Raw genomic sequence first — 23,360 nt, forward strand, 5'->3', positions numbered from 1 at the left:
AGGCCCTGAGGAACAGGCCTGCTGCAGGCCACACGCAGCTTAACCCAGATCTGCTGTGATACACAGAGCAGACACACAGCTTTACACTTTAAGGTGATGAGCACAGAGTACTGCAGCAAACCACAGCATTAGCAAACAGTTTAGCGTCAGGCACTCAGAATGTATTTTCCAGCAGTTTCAAGCCTGTTCACCGAATTCTTAAACCCCCCGGAGCTTACCTCAGCTTTACACCGCTAGCTGTAAGCTGCTCGACCTCAGCCTGCCAGAGCTATTCTAGGGCACAGTGGCTGCAAGCGATGCTCCTCCAGCACCTCTCCTCCTGAGGCACACTGTGGGTGCGGCTGCTGGCCGCCTGCCCCCGTGCAGCACCCCACTACCCCACTCTTCCCCACTCCCTGCCTTTTCCCGCCGCCCAGCTCCCACAGCTCCTTTCAGCCCTGCGCAAAGCTGATTAGCTCCACACTCCCCATCTGGCCCAGGGAATCTTGCTAACTGCAAATACCTTCCCTGATATTCACTGGCAGGCATCTCAGCCGGCTAAGGGGCCATTAAATAATTTCGTTTACCCATTAGTTACTACATCCAGCAGGAGAGCAGAGCAGCGCAGCTCCCTGCAACACCACCATGGTCTTCTCCCACCCCATGGCCCAGGCCCACCAGCAGCCCCCACTCTGTGCCTACCACTGGTTCAAGTAGCTGCACCTGGTCGAGCCACTGTGTCCGTGCTCCCCCCGCCTGGCTTCAGCTGTTACATCCGTCCCCCAGGTAAAACAAGGCAGTCCTCAGGGAGTCACAGCACTGACGTTGCCATGAAATATTTAACACAGCCCTTGGCAGAGAGCCGGTTCCTCAGGATGGGCCAGCAGCCTGAGGGGTGCCTTGCCCAGGGCACTCGCATTTCCTGTGGCGAAATTACCCTGGGCAGGGTGGGGGCCAAGCACTTCACTGTTCAAAGGCTTAGGAAGTGCCATTTTCTCAGGTTTCATAGTCACAGAACTTAGATTTCTGCATGTAGAGAAAGGAGAATTAATTTGTCATACACATGCTGGAAACAGCAGGCAAAGTTGAAGCAGACGGAGCAACTGAGGAGTACAGAGCCAGAGCAGAACCATCACAGATATGCACCCCACACACACGCATCTCCCTCAGCACCTACGGCCAAAGGTATCGTTGACTAAATATGATTCACAATTTTACCTACATTTAAAACACCAAACTTCGTAACCCTCTGTGAGGCTATAGCTGTTATGTTTCAGCACATTATCTTACAGCCTGCATTAACATATGAGTAGCTGCATCAAGGCCCAAAGGTGTATGTACGTATGTATGTCTTACCCAGCCTGGGAAAGTGCTGGCACCAACTTTCTGAATACTGACTTTAAACACTCCATTTATATTGCAGTTTTTAAGTGTAAAGAAGAAAAGATACACTAACAAGACCTTCAGATATTGACATGAACCTCATTTCTCTTCAGTATGACTGTGCAGAAAGAAGTACAAAGTTGTCACCAGTGAGCTAAGCATGAGCTGTAGCGGGTTGTTTAAGTATTTCTTGATTGAGAAAATCCCATTTAAAACATCCCCCAAAGATATATTAAAAATATACAAATTTTTATCTTTGTTGTGGAAGTTGTCAGGATGAAGTTCACGTAAGTATCTTTCCTGGCAACCTCATTACAACAGACTTCAGCAGTCACCTTAGTTAGTAATGCATGCTACATAACGACAAAACTCTGCTCCAACATACAGAACTGGTAAGAAACCTTCCTCTTTTAACTCCTAATGCATTTTACCAAGTCCTTCATCCCACATTCAAACAAGCTCCTCCACTGTTTCTGGAACATGTGTTAGTGTACAGATCTTTTTCCTAAAGTAAAAAACTAACTCCCATCAAAGCTTTATCAGTCACTTCACAGTGTTTTCATGTCCTGGTAGTCATTAAATACTGTAGATCTTTGGTCAAAATCACCTAAAAAATTCAAATTAAGAAAAATTTGGTCACCACAGAAAGGGTGGGTATATGACACTTATCTGAGGCATGGCAACACCAAATTACATAAAGCATTTCTGAAAGTATACAGTAAGACCATAGCCTACCATATTATCAGCAATATAATGGTAAAAGCACTCACAGATCAAGAACAAACTGGGTCTTTTAAACCATAATAAAAGGACAGAACACAGTAGGAAAGATTACATAACGGCTTGAGTTGAAAGGAACCTTATAGAAGATCAAGTTCTAAACCTCCCTCCCACATGCAGGGATGCTTTCCTCTAGGTGAGGCTGCCCCAGTCCTGATGCAGCACCTCACACTTGGCTTAGTCAAGCAGATCTCTTCTTCAGAAGAGTTCTCCTTCAGAAGAGATGAAGGAGAACTTAAACTAATGAAAGGTATTGTGCATGTATTTAGCTTCATTGTTGATTCTGTTTCATGGTTTGTTTTGGTATTTAGATCTTTAATGAGTTTTACTGAAGCTTTCCATACCAGCAGGTTAGAGTGGGTTACTAAGGAAGCAAAGCAGCAAAATTTAGTTTGTTAGACAGTATTCCCTTCACTGACTGATGACATTATAGAAATGTTTGTTATGATTTGATACAAGAAGTCATCTTTGTATTATCAATTTGTAAACCCTCAAAATATCAATTTGCACACGCTCAGTAGAGATCAGTGGAGCATCTTGTTGAAGGAAGTATAACCACAGGGACCAAGCAAGCTTGCCTACAGGGAAACTTAGCACTACCATTTCAAAACTTCAGTATGCTCTCAACTTTGCAACTGTGGTATTATGGAAAAAAAAGAGCTTGTTGTACACTGTCATATTGCATTTGTTTTCACTTGCACAGTCCAATACCAACTTAAAATAACTGCTTAAAATTACAATTCCTGGTAATATTTGGGTAGAATTTCCCAATAGTAATCATTTATCTCCCCAAGAGAGCAAGGGTGGTCTGCTCCGTCACAATTTTTAAAATACTATTTTAACTCTTATTGAACGAAGTAGCAACAACCACTTCTGTCAACTTTTGCTTTCTGATAAGTGTGAAAACTTGTGATCTATCCAAAGAATTTGTTTCAAAATCCTTCATCTTTTGCCATCACCTCATACCAACACTAGCTTATATTTGTGCAGCATTGACCAGTCACATGCTACTATTCCTGCTATTTTGTGAAGCGACATAAGCTAACTCACGCAGCATGACTTTCAAAGATTAGGCTCAAGTGTACAATTCAAAGTTCTCTTTCAGTGAATGTTCATAAAGATTAGTTTTTATGACTGCTTTTTCTCATAAACCTACACTATTTGAATATTTTCTGGAAATTAACATAAAAGTTCCATTTGCATAGCCAAGTCAATATTTATTTCAAATTTAACTGTCTAACAAAATTATTTTTTCCAATATTTTCCAAGTAATAATAAAACTACAGCACAAGTACATTTTAATAGCTGGAGGGGAGTTGATTATAACAACCCAGAAATAATTAACAACTTATGTTTTAAAGGGGAGGTAATTCTGTATAAGCCAGTGAAATAAATAGTAGAGTAAAATTTTCTGAAAGCCCAGGAGGAGGTGGAAAGTATTTTATAGAGCTGTTAAGAGCCTTTTAACAGCTTTAGAAGTACAGTACATCACACAGCTTATTTTAGCACCAAAAACTTTCTTTGTTACTAGAACAGCAGAAATGAAGTAATCTTTTAAGCAACAAGTTTTACAGGCTTCTTCCACTTGTAAGCACTGAGCTAGACTGCACATCTCCACACAGTAAATCCAGCGTACAGAAATCTCCACAAGGACTTCTCCACATACACTTACTTTTGGGTGACCATGATGGACTGCCCAAGCATGAAAAGCCACCGCACGCAGCTGAAGCACTTGGGTTCTAATAATTGACATTTGTCCTCTGGAAGTTCATACCCTGAACTTGCCTGAGTCAGGAGGCCTTTCTGGTAAATTCTTTTTTCTACTCACAGGCTGTCTTCTGTAGGTCTCAAGGGAGAGACCTGGAAGAAAAACCTACAGAAAACTACTGCTGGGGCAGTAGGCCTTACAAGAGCAGGTTAGAGCTGCACAACCCCTCCTGCATGTAGAGGAGGCATTGAAGAGCTTCCCACAGAGAAGCAGAAACTACACCCTTGCTGCACCAGTGGTAATCACTGATGCCCAGGGAAACAGCTGCCCCATCATTGAATTCACTCCATTTCATGAGCAACTGAAAAACAACCAAATTGGTCGTCAGCCTGTTTTCTTCCCTTCTTCCCACCCCTTTGCAGCTCAGCTATGCCAGCACAGCACAGCGTTGACCTCAAGAAAGTTCTCTCTTTAAATCATTTGCAGCAATCAGGTCTGGTTTGCTCCCCAAGCTCTGAAAGCACAGAGTTGCCTTGGGAGCATAGTTCAGCTGATTTCAGGCCCTCTTTCCACTTCAAATCGACGTCAAGCAAGTCAGTGCTATTTGGCTCCTAAGTTCCCCTGTTCTATTATGTGCCGTCTTTCAAACGCATGCAGTGCCTGTAGAAGCCACATGCACTGCTTTAAAGTAGTGATTCCTGTGCTCCTGGCAGTTTTCTTCAAGAATCATTTAAAAAGTGTTGCATTTAAAGAGACAGTGGTCTCCCAAGAGCCACTAAGTTAAACTCGTTACACTTCCACCTGTGAAACATATTAACATTATTCATCATCTTAACTTTGAGCTCTTCATTATTCCCAGTTATCTTCCACAAGTATTACCCTTGCTGTAACAGCATACACATTTTTGCATAAAGTCATTCTGTGCATTTATTCTACACTGTAAATTCTGAGGAACATTAACATTCACTGTAGGATTATATACTTATATAGAATTGTAGGGTAGCTTAAATCAAATAAATGGACACCCATCTCATAATAAAATTCAGATGTTAGATTAAAGAAAGCTGTCTGAAGAGGAAACAAAACTGGAGAAAATCCATGTTCTAATCATAGTTCAGAAATGAGTAACTACACATCCAGGTTTCAGTTTCCTCATCTGCAAATTGAGAAGATTGATATTCACTTTAGCAAAGCACTATGAGAAACGCAGGAAAGTAAAAAAAAAAAAAAAAACACTATAGAATTAACATGTGCAGAAAAACAGCTGAGTTTAACCTCTCAATTGTAAAATCCAAATATTTTCCCTAAAGTTCAAGCAAATGCTCAACTTTATAGCTGAAACAAGAAATTATATTTAAGAAAAAGATCTACTATTAAAAGCCAAAAAGATGGAAGCTTATATGATGCTCTATCCTCCAAAAGGTTGATTCCAGAAATGCTAGAGGACAGTCAATATCCTATGGCAACAGTTGATACAGTCGACCTTGTACCTTTATAAGTCTTTCCTGTATGACCAGCTAAAATAGAAATAGTATCTATAACAGGAAAATATAATCTAAGAGTCACAACAAAGTATAATGGATTTGCATGCCCATTGGTAAAAGTGTTCTGAAGGAAGAAGAGGAAGCCCCCCCGAAACAAAGAACAGAGAGACAGAGGAACCTCATGTAGTAAGAGAAGCTCAGTGATGGCTGTAAAGTCCTTCTGTTTTTCTTCGCAAAGCTCCCAGGGGAGCAGATCTTTGAGGAAAGGTTGTTTTAACCTCATTCTGATTTAATAATAAATGCAAATCTATAAAGCATGATAAGCAAGTCTGGGGGAGATAAGGCACGACATAGAAAGCGTTAGTACAACTAGATAGTAAAATTATGAAAAACATGCAGCTGGATTATGCAGCAGATCCAATCTAACAGATCACTGCTGTCTAAGTAGCTGTCCTTCTCCACCCAAAAGATTTATCAGATTGAGTCCAGTGAGTGCCAAAATTGGATAAAAGGATATTAGAAAGAAGAGGACCACCTATTCTTAATGTAGAAAACTTAGAAAATCTTGGTCTCTTCCCAAGGCCAAAATTAGTGACAATTTTTGAACCATAGACTGCGGTGTGATTTAATTCAGAACATTATGCTTTCTGGTATCTTCCTCCTTCCCAGGAGCTGTACAAGGTAAGCAGCCCCAGATAAACTTAGTTTCTACCTGCCATTCAAAAAAACCTTGAAGAGCAACAATCAAAATTTTTATATTACTATGGGGAAGGAAGAAGAATTCAGTCACAATATATTCTCTTTAACTTGACTTAGTTCACCTGTGTTTACACACACCTTCCTGACAAAACATAGCACATTATGTACAGAACTTCAACAGATAGAGAAGACAAAAAAAAGAGATATTTAGTGATGCCCATTTTTCTTATGTGCACTCAAAACCAAGGAATTTATATATTTTTAAAGCAGGACTGCTTCGCACCATTATTACTATTCCCATGACCATCCTAATGAATATGCTGAAATACCAATGCAGTTTTCAACAGGAGCGTGCAAAAATTGCAAACAGTTTGGTATAGCCTCAGTCCAATTTAGTCCCTCTTCAAGTATCTGAAGAAAGGTAAATTCCTCAGGGAAACTGGGATATTAAAAAGCAGAATAAACTGTGCATTCATCAACATGCTTAAACTGATACAGATGAAGACAGGCAAAGCAATGCTTTAGTTATATCAATATGGCTAAAACAATGCAGCCTGTTTTTAAAATGATAAAAGGACAGCCAGCAATCCCTTGTATTTTTCACATAGTTTATATTTTAAAAGATCTAGATATTTTCTTTTAATCAAGGTCGTTTGCTAAATATATATATTTAATAAATCTCATAAGAAAGATTTCTCCTGCAGAATTGGTCTCAGAGCAATGAAAGCCATCAGCCTTGGGTATGAGGTGCTAAATAGCTAGGGGTTTCTTTAGCCTCAGCTGCGCTTCTGTAGTCTTACTTAGAGACTGGACAGAGAAATCTCCCATTATGACAGACTGCAAAGGAGAGTGACAGCTGAATTCACAGGAAAAGCCTCAAGACCAATGAGAACACATGACTTGGCTTGGACCCAAGCAACAGTGTTGAGGTTTAAATCCTCTCATTCAAGGACACCTTCACAGAAACCCGCACATGTCTATGCCTTTCAGCATCTGGATATTTAGGATAAAGAGAATTATTTACCATACTCCTCAAAATACTATGTTAATTTCATAATTTTCATGAAATAACACTAAGGAATACAAGCATTATAGCTGCATAATATAATTGAGAAAGTAACCTCATATTACAGTCCAGTTTTCAGGGTCAAGATGACTACTAATCCATCATCTGCATATTTAAAATACGCAATTCAGCTCCCAGTCACCAAAATACAATCCAAAATTCCTTTGCACATACTCTGCTTCTCTTGAAAGTAATTTACAGAAGAATGCAATTATTTCTCAATTAACCATCACAAATTTGTAGAGAACTAATTCTTGAATAAGACTGACCTTTAGACATTAAAACTTATGATTGTTATATACTGCATTGCTTTTACTCAGAGCATTTCCTGTGTATCCAGCCATTTGACACTTGTGTACTGCAGAAGTTTTAAGCGATTGAAATGATTTTCAGTTCCTAATGTTATTTTTCATTCTGAAATTCATGCAGCCATCTACATAGCAATCTAACATCCCTAGAGCTGGAAATACCAGCAAGCCTTCCGAATTCTCACATATAAAGCAATGTCCTCGCTAGCCTACTCTAGACATCTGTTATGAACAACAAATGACTGAAGATATTCATTCCTACTTTAAGATAATAAATTCTTTGAATAATACTTGTTTATTTTTTAAAATATGCTGTTCAGTTTATAAGCTCATTCAAAGGTCAGTCCCAGTTCTGATCTTGCCAGCCATCCAGTGCGGACAGAACTTTGATGTTCTGCTGAGACTTTAACTTTCCAGGAGAGCCAGTGGTGGCATCAGGGTTCAAATGAAGAGATAGTAAGCTGAGGGTGCTTTTAGCTTTGGTAGTTTATATCTCTCAACATACAATCAGTCACCTTGATCTCATTTCTAGTATGCTAGCAGAGTAAATTCTTCTAAAAAGGAAAAACTTAAGTGATTTGAAAGCAGACAAAGCTTGAGTTTCCATTATTATTCTTACAAATGAAATCTGTCCTTTTAATGAAAATGCTCACTATGAGGTAGGCTAAGAACAACCAGTTTGTAGTTATGACTCCAAAGTGTACTTGCCCTTTTCCTGTAATAAAATGTCATTAACTTGGTGTACAAGTTGAAAGTACTGGTATACAATCAATCCATTATAGTTTGCATCCCACAAGAAAGTTAACAGAATTCATCCTTCTTGGTTGATTTTACAGTGTCACTGTTGGCCTGGATATCTAAAAATGAAATCTGGGACTGAAACAGTTGTCACTTATAATTCAGTATTAAAGATGTGTCCCATCTTTTAGCTTTATATAAATAATTTCATTGAAACCTGTAAGAATTCTTACTCAGAAGATCAAATGAAAAAATTGATATGGATAGGTGTAAACATTCTGATTCAAAAGTGATAATCCAGGAAGATATGGCTGAGCTCAGAAACGTACAACTAAGTTGGAACCTGAGAATCTTTGAAGCTGACTCAAGTCTTCATGAAATCTTGAGATAACTCACAGTATTGGCATAGTACCTCCAAATTAATTCAAAATAGGAAAGCTCAGACTACTCATCAGAAGTTTGTTTTCTCTTTTCAACTTACGAGCTGGAGCTTTCTGTGTCAAAGTAAAAAGACATGTAGTTGGGAAGTATGCTTTCTCTTGACAGACACACAAATTAGTACAATAGTCCTGGAGTGAATAGAAGGTCAGACAACCAAGACCACAGCTCGCTGCTGATCAAAGTTCCAGCTTCTTTTCTAGTCAAAATGTACAATTCCTTATACCTTCCACGTGCTGACTTATAGGAGACGTTGTTCCTTTGGCACAGAAATCTTCAATTTGAAATTTACTCCTGCTGTATAATGCTGAAGTGGAACACATTCATAAAAGCTGATTCATGCTTTCCGAGCATCTGTTTGCAGGAGGGATAAATAAAACTGAACTGTGGTGAAACGCTTACTCCCCACAAAACAGATAACTCAGGTATTCTGTCAAACACATCTCCCAGTAGCAGGCCTGGCCTCTTATTTTAACCTCTGGAAAGAGGCATCCACCACTGTCCAGTGCTCCTTCCTACTTAAACAAGGATGAAATCTCCTTATATGAAAATAGATTAAAAAGGGAACTGACAAGATACAGCATCATTTTCTCCCCGATTTTAACTCCCAGAGTTTTTATTTAGACCATTTTCTATAAAGAACTGAGTAGGAAGTGCCTGCTAGTCTTCTGTGTTCATGACCAACATGTCAATCTCTTATAATCAAGAACTGAGATTCTTCTCCCTGCCATGTAAAGCTCCTGAGGGTGTCCACTGATACATCAGGCAAGCCTGAACTAAACCACCAACAGCAACACATAAAAAGAGCAGAAACAACATGAGGAGCAGGGACTTGAGGGTGTTTGCTTTACGTGAGGGCATGAAGCCATATATTCCTGACTATAAAAAGCATATGCAAAACACTGATAGCTTGACAAGTAGGACACATTTTTACAAATATAAATAAAACACTGAGCAACACTAAAATCAACTGGAACCTGTTTGACATGTTAGCCCACAGTGACAGCTGACAGCAGTGACAGAAAACTTAAAAGATGTTGAAAACCTTTCTTTTGAATCTGCCAGGCTCAACACTTGCTTTTTATTATAGAAACTCTCCATTTCCCCCCTCAAAAAATGCACATACGAAGGGTTTATTTGCCTGTATTGATGAATATGGAGGTAAAATATTTGCAGTTAGGTTACTAGTGTGCTTTAGACCTGTTATAGAGAGCTGATTTCTAGGTAAGTAGCCTGCATTTTCTCAGTCTTTTCCTTTAAGAAGAAAACAAGAGGAACAAGCAATAGGAAATTTTATGATGAGCAGATCAGCTCAGTGGAAATCACCTTTATTAGTGTACTTGTATTGTCACCTTCACTGACATATTTCAACTGAGTCATTTTTACCTGTGTAAAAGTACCACAGCAATACCCTCACTGTCACCAAATTCAACCAAGTCAGGTTGGACAAAAGACTAAAAATGAAATATTGGCATCATCCATTATTAAATACCTTCCAAAAATATATGCATGTGACTGGAGTAAAAGACTCGCACATTCTTTTTGCTCTTGGGCCCTGCTTTAAATTTTAAGTGTACTGATAATATTTGTCAATACCCTAATTCATAAGGAGAGAATGTTAAGAACCATGAACTAAGCCTTGAGTGACTGGGAGTAAAGTTATGAGCGCTTTAAATACATGATGAATATGTCCATATGCCTTTTGTTCTGAGTGCAGATAGAGGGACTCTCCTAAGGGGTAATTTAACCCCCTTAAATTAATTTCCTCCTTTTGAGAAGAATCCAGGGAAGAAGCCAACCTGCCATTTCTGATTCTGATTTCTGAGATCTCTACTTCAGTTTCCTCATACGAGCACTAAGTTGTCAGAGATATGTCACTTTTATCTAAGTAATGTTCTAAAATATTATAGCTCTATGAAGTTATCTTGTTCTCTGAATCAACTGCCCGATTAAATAGTGCATTTTATATTTAGATATCTACTATTATAATAAATACCCATACTAAGCAATTCAGCCAGCTATCTCTATTGAGGATAGGTGATTACATCAACTTTGGACTACACTGAAGTGATATTTAGATATCTGAGTTCTTGTTTGAATAATTTATAATTGAAACACAACATGAATTTCAGAAGTTCTTCATTATTTAAAACATACTTTGAGTAGTTACAGGCCAACTCTAGGATAAGGGCAACATAGTAATAATACCCTTCTCACATGATCACAAACCATATCTGCTGGCTTTGAAGACTCCTACTGACTCAAATCACAGCTGAAGACATAGACCACAATTTCAAATCCACTGAAAAACATTTAAGCCTCTAAACTTTGTATTTGCCTGTGTTCGTGCTATAAAGCTCAATGACTATAATAGTCATGGAAAATTAACACTGAAGGGGTACAGGCTAATTTAGAATGAATTTGTTTTAAACATGGATGAAGACAATTCATTTGCCCGATTGCCTAGAGAAATGAAGTTTTGAATGACAAAATTAAGGCCAGCTGTTGAGAGAACTCTAAAAACCTAGAAAAATCTAAGGGTAAAAACAGGAGCCTGCAACATGGAAAAAGCAGTCTAATTTTTATACAGTAGAAGAGAAAGCAGACAGTCTAAAAAACTACTTAAGAAATGTAAATTAAGTTACTAGAAATTTACAGCATTAGAAGTGAGTATAGTTAAATTTTAGTTTTGCTTCTGCTTTTTAACTACTCAAACCTTTTGACTAGGCTCATCAACATTTTCTGTGCACATTTTTCATGTTGTTAATTTGCTAGTGTAGCCAGATTGTATTCTGCCTCTGTGCAAATGACCCATCATTCACCAGAAGACTCAATTTCAGCATCCCTATACACTTGTAGGAAGATTTTGTTTGCATGTAGATTGGTCATATCCTCACTTCTCTTCTAGGCTTTGGATTTCAGCACACATGCATCAGTTCAGATCTGTCACACATCTTAGAGAAACTGGAGCCAGCTGGCCAGCTATCTGCAACAATAGAAACTGCCTGAGGAACTCAGCTTTCTGTTTGCAGTTTGCATTTAACACAAAACCCATCAAATTGGCCTTGGTCATTGTGAACTTCTAATTAAATCTTCCTAAAGACAAGGTCACAGACAATTAAAAGGAGAAAGAAAGCTTAGCAGGAGTAGTGCTCATGCTACAGGATCCTTGTTTTTAAAACTCTCAAATACCACAGAGCTTTTAAAACAAAAGCAGAAGCAAGATGCAGGACTGCCCTAGGCTCTTCTCTTCCTGCTCAGCACAGACAGCACGGAAGCTGCTCAAAACGAGAAATCTTTCAGGAGGTCTCAAACTTGCAAATAGAAGAACAAGTCAATTAGATTTTGGTGAGTAAATACGTATTTGAAAGGATACAAATCCACTAGTGCATATCAGAATCACAAGGCATTGCATTACATAGCAACATTGCCCTGGTACAACTTGGCTGAAATTAAAGGAAAAAACACCCAGATAGATTGTTTCCAGAAGCAACCTGAAAACAAAGCATGTCTAACATATGAAACAGTCTCATAAATCCTCAACAATGACTTAAGGAATAAAACAACAAAATGAAACTACACAGAGGTTAATCAACAGATGGGAGACAAATGTCCGTGGTTAACAGCTAACATCATGAGGAAATCTGAAGGCCAATATGTGCAGACATTATGGCAGATAAAGTAGCAGAAAGTAATCCTCACAATGAGATAAAATAGCTTTTTCATATCATTATGATTTGAAAAATATAGTAACTTCATTTGAAATATCAAAATCTAGTCAGCGTAAGCTATAACATTAATAGGCTGAGTAAAGAGAATAAATAGTTTTATCCTATTTAATCATAAATTTGGTTTAATGACCTTTATCTGATTACATGAGCAGCCCAAGCAACAATATTAAATAAATAAATAGAATATTAAAAGATTGTTAGCAGATAAGCTGCTTGGAAATATCTAAATTAAATGTAGTCAGAGGGAGGAGGTTCACATTTAATGGTATATACATATTCAAAATTAAGATGATTGCAGCAGTGCTCCTACTGAGCCTCAGGCCTGTTGCTGCTGAAATCCTGGGAGAAACCTCTTATTGGCATCCTAGTGGGAGCTAAAGGATTTCCCAGGAGAGATGCTGGCATGACCCTTAGTCCTGTAGAGTTAACTTTCTCTGGTGAGAAAACCTGAACAGACTTCTAACACAGGTACTCTTCTGTTATACATAGATATACTCATTACACAATTTCCTAGTACCACTGGACTTCAGATCTAACAAAAGAAAAATCAAGGCTGTATCCTTAAGCTTGTACTAAACAGTTAACACTGAGATCTTCCCAAGTGGAAGCATGCTACTTAGCACACATCTTGTCTGAACAGTCCCATATATATATATTTTCCTCATCAACAGTACCAATCTGAACAAAATCACAGTGCCTTCAGTTTTCTAGACCTTTACTTTTGTTCCTGTCCCTCATTTTACTAGTTTTGTGCAAACACACCTTGACCTTATTGCTTAAAAAAAAAAAAAAAAAAGCAATGAACAAGATAGCACCCCAGCCTTTTTCCTAACATCACCAAACTCTATGACACACCCAAGTAGGCAAAACACTGAAATCAAAACTTCTGCCAAAGACAGACCTTCACCAGAAGTCAAGGTGTCTGCAAACTTTCTAAACAGGCTTGATTAGTAAAACAAAAACATTTTACATAGAAGTTCTCAAATGCACCTGCTATCCCAGAAATGACACTGGCTATATGATCAAGACAGATTATGCTTTATCCTGGCTTAAGAATTTATTTGTATCTGGAGTTCAAAATGAATATTTTATCCCATTGGCAAGTATAGAATCCATTTTTTAATGGGAAAAGGAAGTTAAACAGTGGGGTCTACCATAAAAGATTTATGTATGTATATCTCAGATACAAAAAAAAAAAAAAAATAAGATATGGAAAGCAAATAAGTGATCCTTATTATAGGTTAAAACAAGACTTTTGTGACTGACATTTTATCCTTGCAACTTTCCCAAATCTAAATACTCTAAGGGAAGTCCTCTACCTTGAATTTTTCCCAGCTCTCTCAACATGTTTCCACTATTGGAAAGTTACCTACTGTAGCAATTGGACAGTAGGGAAATACAATGGGAAAAGCATTGCAACAAAAGTGTGATGAAGGAAGGACCAGCATGTTAGAAAGGTGCTATAAAGGAAGGGAAGATTGCTCACCCATATCAGAAGATTCTAAGTTCACAGGGAAAAACTTCACCAAGGAGGGACCTTCAGAAAGAGGTCCATCCCCAGTGGCCATCAGCCCTGAAATGAGGTCTAAGAGAGGGGCAGCCAGGCTCCACCCCTTGTGGTCACAGCTGAATTGCCTTCACCTGTGCTCCCAGAGCTGACCGGGTCATTTACCCAGGTGCTCAATCAGTGGTTCAGGCCTTAACTCAACAGTTACCATGCACCTACTCAGGTCAAAAGGGTAAAGCAACTGCTTTCCTCATCAGCAGCAATAGGTTTCTGCTAGTGAAATACCTATATTGAAGACTCAACCTATATGCATCACAAAACAAAATATGCACGCAATAAGAACCAGAAAATTTTATGTATTTCAATATGCATTTAATTTTGAAACACTATATTAAAAATCAGATGTCTTCACATTTGTGTAAAGTAAGGAAAAAGTCAGTTCCAATAAAGAACAATGAAACATTTCTCTGGTACATCCCCTCCGCTCTCCTTCTCATCAGTCTCCCCTGTTTCCCCAGATGTATCTCTGAAGTCACCCTGACCATACCTTCAACCTCTTTCCTTGACTTTAACAAGCTTCTCTGAAGCATTGTGCCCACCAATTGCACATCAACAAGCCAGAGAAATAAATACTGAACTACAAGCTTTTTGTCAGAGAAGACAGTAGTTTGAGCTTTTCCAGCTAGATGTTACTTTCCATGAAACTTGTAAGAACCATTCTTTTCCAAAATTTTTACCCTCTATTGTGCTCTCCCCCTCTAATTCTGGATGAAAAAGCACAGAGAGTTACAGAAAAGAGTAAATGGAAACTGCTTAAGTGTAGATGAAAACTGTTTAAGCCTCACAGTTTGAGTAAGCAAAGTTTAATTCTTACATGCACTGTAAGAGCAGATGTTGAGTGCTTTCCAGCCTTTCTGGCCCACTGAATGTATTTGTTTGGGAAAATATAAATGACAAATTGACTTTTAGATTAATGGCTACCATACTGGTAATGTACAAATCACTTTTAACAGCCACTATTAACTTGGTAAAGAGAAGCTTGCTAACTGCTCTTTAATTAAGTACACTTAATGACCTTAAGGGGATTAGTAGTCTTGTCTGATAATCAATAAGCATGGCAAGATTGCTGCCCCATAGACAGGGGCTGGAGAACAAAATTAATCTCTGCAGATTAGTTCAACCTGGTTTGCTAAGACTATTACAAAATTACTTCAGTTTAATATGTTTGTAAATATCAAAACAAAATATGCTTCAGATTAGACCTCTTTCCTTATGTTAAAATAGCACATACTTGCTAAGAGAAAGTTATTTGGGCAAAAGCTAGAGCGGATCAGTGTAGGAAAAATTAAGAAACAGTGAATACCCATTTCACAGTCTCCCAGGAACACTGGAGGCTAAAGCAAAGAGCACTCACCAAACACAGTACCTGGATGACCTGGAGTGAGATGCTGTCCCCCCAAAAAAATCACCCTGAGAATGAGGGAACTCCTTACAGCCTCTGCATGCAGTCTAAGCTGCCCCAGCATATGCTGCCTCCACCCACTGGCACCTGAGTGGGTTCCCTTCCACTTCTTGCTCAAGCTGAGGTCAACTGCCACAGCAATGTACAACCGTGGGGCACCTGACTAAAACACCTCTTTTTTCCCCCAGTATGGCTCTTGTTTGTTATCAGTAAGTAGCAAATCTTTTAGATGGGATGCATATCTTCCACAATATCTGGAAGACCCTCCACCCACCCACAGACACATACCTTCCATGATGCAGTCTTCGTCACCTTGTGGAAATACACACTACCCTCTCCTCTAGCACCGCCATCTTCCCACTTCTGTGCTCCAGCAATGCCAGTTCTGCCCAGCTGAACCTATTTATTCTAATTATTTGTCCTTCCCCCCAGCAGCTTGCTTTCCTATAGGCAGAATTGCTCTCCTGCTTAACGATGCTCAGAGCACATGTGTGCATGCTCGTCTACTCACAGGTGTTTCTCCTTAACAAGAGAGAATTACAAGTTTTGTGGTCACCCTTCCCATAAAATGGAGTATATACTGTTAATGAAACTTTTTTGTTATAGTGCATAGAATTTGTTTCTCTGCAGGGATTAAAGGAGAAAGAGAAGATATTACTATCAATTAGTGCATAGGACATTAATCCTAGAGACTATGGCCTCGTGCATCTACCTTGTCTGGATAAAGCACAGCAATATAAGTCTTTCCATATGCTTGGAAAGCAGAAGGGAGCTTTTTGCAGAAAGAAACATGGTAGTAGGAATTCTGTCTTTTTAAAGTCTTCTTGGACCCACCCCAAGATAATATCCCTCATTCCAATACAAAGATTCACCCTTCTTATTTGAGGACTGATGTGTTAAGGAGCCAGAAGTCAGCAAGCATTGCACGGCCATTTTGCCTTTTCCACAGGTGTAAAACACAAAGAAAACTCAAATTAGCAAAAATAATATCACATCCAAAGGGCTTACTTTCAAGTATGAATATATGCTCACATTTTAGTGAGCTTGTACAGTAACTTCAGGTAAGTAGGCAGTTACACTTAAGAATATGTTATAAGCAGTATCTTTGTTTCTCCTCTTTTCTCTGAAAATAAAGCTGCTCAGTAGCCCTTCAGTCCAAATAGCACATGTGCAGTAAATCACAGAGCTTAATTGTAAAATAGAAGCCTCTGTAAGACATGTATATGGTATATTGACACTTATGCTACCACAGCCATAGGGATATTAAAATTGATTTCCAACAAGCTGAGGCCTTCTGCTTCCTATTCTTGTATCCCACAAATATATATTAACCGGACTCCCTAAACAGGGGTAATTAGATTCCAAAAATAGCTGCTCATATAGAAAGTGGAACATAAAAGTTCAGCCTGCCTTCACAGGGCTCAACATCAGCAGACAATGTGCAGAGAGCAGTTTGCATGCTGAACAGGATGAAATTTTACTGCTCTCAGCTTGTAGGAAAGCCCCGAGGCTTGATTCTACACTTTCTGGGTTCAATATGACCTGATCAAGATATTCTCACCATTATTTGTACCCACCCACAATATATTTTCTCAATTATGTCTTACCTTCTGTACTCTATTTCAGTTCTTAAGGCCTTCAGATCAGAGGTACTTTAACTGAGCATGATTTTGAAGTGCTTCACCACCTGCCCAGTCTAAGCAGTGATAAGACAAATGGACTTCAATGTGCCAGGCTTATAATCAGATTAAGAACACCAACTAGGCACATCTGGAGCAGCCCCTCCTAAAATACATATTCTTCTTCAAATTTACACTGAAAAAAGAAAAAACAAAAAACCAAACCACCAAAAAACACCACAACAGCATTTCAACCCAAACAATAGCTCACATCCAAGCTCCTGCAGAAAGCTAAATCAATCAAGCAAAAGCTGGCCCTTCCTGCCTTAAATACACTGGGCCCGCCTCTGCAGCCTGCCCCACACACCTGTCTTGGGAACATTGCTTACAGCTGAGGGTAGATTCCTAGCACCTTGCTCAGCACTAGGTGGACACAGCTATACATGGCTGTGACCAGCCTAGTGAGCACTGTATTCTTATCTGCATTATTTCTCTCTTTCCATCTCTGTGTGGATTTTTCTCTTCACAGCTGCATTTTATAATTATTATTATTATTTTTTCATCTACAGATCTCTTTTCTCTGCAGTTTTTGTCTTCCTCTTCCAACGTGGCCATGATTTTCTCAGCTTCAGGTTCTTCCAAATCTTTGGGCATGCTTGATGATTACTGTTTGCTGCCCCTTCTGGCCACTGTAAATCTGCTTACATTAGCCAACCTCTGCTCTAGCCTCCCCTTGCTGTTGGCATGGTCTTTAAATTTTAAATAGACTTTTTATGCATTTGGTAAGTCCTTTTTGTTGCTCATTGCTCTGCCAAAATGAAGTCTACTGAAATAAGTGCAATTTGGCTGGGCCACAGTGCCAAATACAAATAATTTATCTTTAAGCCGGAACATCTGTTAAGATCATTTGACTTTGTGAATAGTACTTCAAAACTGCCTCGGTCCAAGGATCGTGTTGTGCTTTGCAGGTATGCAGTCAGATAGCTTCTGTCACCTGATTTTAAGCACTGATGGAGTAAACAAGGATGAGCACGATATCAGAGCAGCACATCACAGTGATTTGGTTACCTTGTTCCATTGCATTCAATGGCGTGTCACCCAATGTCATCCAAACGTGACGTGTTCCCTGTGAATCACACATGCTCAGCTACACTGCAGATGTTCTCCGCATAAAAAATGCCAGCAGGTAAATAGAAGTACAGAAAGAAGCAAGTTAGCTTTGTGTTTAATATCACCTTCTTCTGCCCAACTGTTTTTGCTGTAAGTCTATAGAAAAGTAGCACAGTCCTCTAAAAGGATGTCATAGCATCTCCTGATTTTCATGGAGCTATAAACCATGTTGCAGATAGGCTTGCAGATCCTTTTGTTATGCTGCTCTTGTGAAAAGGCTTTTTTGTGTGGAGTGACTGACCTTAATCTTTTCACTTTGGGAGCTGAAATTTTTTCCCCTTCTGGTTGTAAGACAGAGTCCATTTATATGTAAGATATAAGAATAGCCTGGCTCAGCAAGTCATTTAGAAAGACATTTGGTCAATGTAAAGGAGCAAGTGAAGTAGGGGGAAGGGACCCCTCCTCTCCTTTGTGCACTTTTGTCATGGTCACCTTGCGAGGGGATCTCTGTGTCTAGGTGACAAAGGAGCAAGGGAATCAATGTGGGAACTATGTAAAACCTCATATATTGTGAGTAGAGACACGTTTACAACTTATAGCATTATCAAAGCCCATCTTAACAGTTTGCCTGAAATCCATCAAGGCACCACAATCACAAATATATCAAAGACAAAAAATGTTGTGGCTGTAGGAGAAGAGGGAGAGGGTGAAGAAGCATCTAAAGAAACTGAGGAAGCTATTTGTTTTTCTCCAATCTGAGGTGCAAAGCAAAACCAGCACAGTGTTGTGGTTGTCCACATCCTTCATTCTTCACATTGGCCTCAAGAGGTTACTGTTTCCCTCTCACAACCATTTCTGTTATCGTCTGTAAGGAATGAGATACATAGAAGTATCAGCCTGCTCTCACGGACTGGGTCATGGAATTTACGTACTGCTGACACATGAAATCTAATATCCACCCAATGGGTGGGAAGGAGCCCGTAGCTGCTTTTTTCAAGTTCACATAAGCAAACCTAGGCAGGGCAGGGACTGATAAATAGGAATTTGTTTTCCCTTGCCCCATCATTGCAATTTCTTTCCATAATCAGGGCCCAAATGTGTTGAGCTGGGAGGCCTCCACAGAAATTTTCTCCGGTAATTTTGGGGTTATTTTCAGGTTTTTGGTTATTTTGGTTTCAGGACAACTTTGGCAGCACAGCACCAAGCCTGCAGGAAAGAGGAGCAAGAGGGGATGGAGCAGGAAGAAGGCAATGATAAATGCTGAGAAGGGCTGGCTCAGCACTTCTTTTTGGCTATGCAGAACCCCTGTGCCATGACGCAGAGGCTGTGGGGAGTGAGCTGCAGTGGGCACTGCGGTTGGGCCAGGGTCTACCACCAGCCAAGCAGGCCATGCCTGCAGCTGAGAAACATGAAGCCAGCAGGTCTGAGGTGTTTCTGTTTCACAAGTATAGGGATGTCCACTGGGCATCAGATCCATTTACTCTTTGCAGAACTCCTGCCTGTGACAGCCGGTGGCTGTGAGGCCACAAGAAAGCCCCAGGCCCTCACACCCCACGTATGCAGGTCAGTGCCTGCAGAGCCTGCACTCAGCAGGCAGAGGTGTAAAACTGCATGGCCGGACAGTACTGCTGGGAGCACCCAGCTGGGCAGAGTGATTCTGGAGGAAATTGCATGAGCTGGGACTCCGTGTTGTCTCTTTAGCTTGTGGAAGAGATAATCTGGCCCACTGAATGTGTAACAAAAAGTGCTCTATTTCAGAGGCATAGGGGCACAGTTTTGCCTTGAGAAAGCAGTAGTAAATGATTCTGAAGTCCTGCTGTCACCCGTCCACCGAGCCACGGTAATGCAGAATGGCAAGCTCTGCATCCTGCGTCTAAGTAGCACTCTTCATTGAGAACCCTGCTTGGTCTTATGACAAAATTCCTCTCGTGTGACACAGAAAAGCATTGACATCATTCTTTAAGGCTGTAGAATTTATGGCACAGTTAATTATTAATTTGGCTGGCATTTGTAAAGTAGAAGGGAGTTCTTGTGCTTTTAGGCCATGCTCTCAGTGTGTAAATCTCTTGTATGGCTGCCATAATAATATTCCTGCAGCTATGTTGTCACCTATTGTAATTTTTCTGCTAATAAGAAAATTTAAACTAACCAGGAATCCTAAATTTGGAGACTAGTTGTTTATTTCAAATATACTCTAGAGAAATAATAATGCAGTTCTGCTCTGAATTTAATTTAAACAGGAACAGGCAAAACAAATCTCTGCGGAGGGCATTTGACAATAATAAAATATTTCTCCCAGCGGGTGAGCTGGTAGCAATTGTATTGTTGCCATCAAAGCTCACGTTTCAGCAGGTCATTACCATCATAACAAGCCCTTGGACCAACTGGCACGGACATGCAACATTGAGCTCCTGATGGGCACATTATTTCAGACCTTTAACTTCGTGGAGAACAAGACAAATACTCCTGGGAACAGAGGACTATATTTTGAAATTCCTTTTTTTTTTCCTGTTCTGCTTAATAATAAGATCCTGCTTGTAATCAATCTGTCGCGACTTGCTTTTTTACATTAGGAGAGATTGTAAGAAACTGAGCTTGGGAATCTGAGTGCTGAAGAAAAATGGGATTTCATCTTACCAAAAGAGTAACAATTAGCACAGCCAGGACGCATCACAGAATCACAGTGCAAACACCTTTGAACACTAGTGACTAAAATATTAAGAGCAAGTTAAAATATCCATATTCTTTTCTATACTTACTTTTATTGTAATAGCAGCCTCAAGGAGGAAGTTTGTGAACTGTGTGTCAGGGGAGAGACAATCTACACATATGGAATCAGCAGCGTATCAAACAGGAAAAGCACACGCCTTGTGAGGCAGCTACCACAGCCAAGCGGTGTAACGAAGGGTACAGTAATTAGCAATGTGCCATGTGAAATTAGAGATCTACATTGCTCTGCGGAGACAAAATGCAAAGTAAAGGGAAGGTGCAAGTTAAAAAAAAAAAAAAAGTTACAGAAATAAAGAAAGGCCAGGGGAAAATGAAATAGGAATTCAGAAAGCAGATGAAAGCTGGCACTTTCTTCATTTCAGGGCAAGAAGAAGGACAGGTAATGGTTGAAAACAAAAACAGAAGAGGAGAAGAAGAGAGAAAAAGTGAGAAAGAGAAAAGGAAAGAGAGATGAGAGAGATGGAGAAAAAGAAAGAGAGAAAAAAGAAAAACATTGAAAATGAAAAATTGAAAAAAAGGGAAGGAGAAAGAAAAGAAAAAAGATAGAAAAAGGAAAAGAGAAAGAAAAAGAGAAAAAGGAAAAGAAAAAGAAAAAGGACAAAGAGAAAGAAAAAGAGAAAGAAAAAGAGAAAGAAAAAGAAAGAAAAAGAGAAAGAAAAAGAGAAAGAGAAAGAAAGAAAAAGAGAAAGAGAGAAAGAGAGAAAAAAAGAGAGAAAGAAAAAGAGAAGGAGAAAGAGAAAGAAAAAGAAAAAGAAAAAGAAAAAGAAAAAGAAAAAGAAAAAGAAAAAGAAAAAGAAAAAGAAAAAGAAAAAAAGAAAAAGAAAAAGAAAAAGAAAGAGAGAAAAAGAAAAAGAAAAAGAAAAAGAAAGAGAGAAAGAGAAAAAGAAAAAGAAAAAGAAAAAGAAAAAGAAAAAGAAAAAGAAAAAGAAAAAGAAAAAGAAAAAGAAAAAGAAAAAGAAAAAGAAAAAGAAAAAGAAAAAGAAAAAGAAAAAGAAAGAGGAAAAGAAAAAGAACTTTGGGCTGAATAAGCCTGTAGGCACGAAGTCTCTCATTTCCCCAGCAGGCTGCTGCCAGGTGATCCCACAGGAGGACGCAGAGTTGTGCAGCACAGGGCTTGTCTCACTAAGGGCAATATTCCCACCTCGCTTATCTTTCAGAATCCATCTTTCATTGTTTGACTCACATGTATTTTTTTAACCTGTTTAACTTCCAGTGTTGTTTCGACAGCATTGGTGCTGTCTGTGCATTAGGAAGCCCATGTAACTGCATAGGATTTTCTAGCCGTTTCCTTCTCTGAGAGGACCAGCAACATCGACTTCTTACGGGCGTTCGCCAGCCGCTTTCACACTGCGAACTCCCAAGGTCAACGAAACAAAAAGCCCCGACCAAACTCATTCAGACCATTGCTTGAACCGGAGCTCCGAAGGAAGCTCGGAGCCCCGTGTCACCGCGCAGCCCCCTCAGCATGTTTCCCTTTTGCATCAGCGCTGACGGCATCGGGCAGCCTGCACCTGCCGCCGGTGCCAGGGCTGCAGCGCGGAGCAAGGGGGGGTCGGCGGCAGGGACGAGGACGGGCGGCTGCGGTGCCAGAACCGTGCTCTCACCCGGGGACTGCCCCTCTTATGGGAGGGAGCGGGATGCAAACCGTGCCAGCAAAATCTACTCTCGCTGCGGTTTGGCACAGCCGGGGTGGGAAGGCTGCCGGCTCGCCGGTCGCTGCTCGGGGCAGCGGCCTCGATGCAGCCGGGCTGCGGGGCTGCAGCCGCGCAGAGCGGGGACCAGGGGCTACCAGCGCTGCTCCCAACCCTTCCCGGGCTTGTAAGGTTCAGCAGCTGGTTCCAGAGTTCAGAGAGATTCGTGCCAAATTCCCCACAGGTGCCGTCTGAAACGATTCTGCCTACCTCAACACTTCCACTGGATCTCTGTGCGCCTCCTGGCTTTGCTGAGGAGACGGTGAGAGGTTTTGAAAGCAAAAAAAGAAAGGGGAAGAAAAGAGCACAAAATTCAATCAACTCCACAGAGCTGCATTCCTCTGTATTTCAGTGTATCCTGCATTTTCCCTCCTGCATTTCCTCCTCTTTAACGCCAAATTTACGATTGTATAATGCTGCACGATCCCCATATGGAAAGAAATTATGATTTAATTGTATGTGGGGCACTTCACCAGCAAGTAGATGCAATCTCGTGCTGAGGAAGGCACGGCAGGGCTGGGGACAGCTGCTCTTTTTCTCACCGGTGTGTGAAAAGCTCTTAACGCTCCTTTCTTCACTCCTAAGGTACGGTTCAGTATTGCTATCTTTTGAGGAGACACTGCAGTAACTCAGAATCAGAGCATCAAAAAAGAGGTGGGCATACAAATGCCTGTGTATGCACACGCACGTCGGTGCCAACTCTAAAACCTTCCTTTGAAGAGTCCATACGTAACCAAACTTCTGTTGTTCTGCCACTCCTCTTATCAAACCCCTTCTCTTAGCACTGTTAAAACACCCAAAGGTGCCACCAGCACAGAGGAGGCCCTCCCACTGGCACCGGATGCCCCTTGCACTGCTTGAGGCTCACCGCCATGCTGCAGGCCCCCAGCATCGCGCTGCACCATCAGCCAGAGCCTCCAGAGGACG

The 23,360-nt window shown here is 40.2% G+C and overlaps 1 protein-coding gene across 1 annotated transcript in view; it reads right to left on the reverse strand.

Annotated features, from left to right (window-relative positions):
* The window catches only part of USH2A (usherin), a 391,434-nt gene extending 374,258 nt beyond the window's left edge, over positions 1 to 17,176 (reverse strand). The window contains exon 1 of the mRNA XM_048935557.1: positions 16,891 to 17,176. The gene's annotated coding sequence lies outside the window, so the exon portion shown is untranslated. The remainder of the gene's footprint in view (positions 1 to 16,890) is intronic.
* Between the last annotated feature and the right edge of the window lie 6,184 nt (positions 17,177 to 23,360).

Source organism: Lagopus muta, chromosome 2 (genome assembly GCF_023343835.1).
Source record: "Lagopus muta isolate bLagMut1 chromosome 2, bLagMut1 primary, whole genome shotgun sequence".
Taxonomy (NCBI): domain Eukaryota; kingdom Metazoa; phylum Chordata; class Aves; order Galliformes; family Phasianidae; genus Lagopus; species Lagopus muta.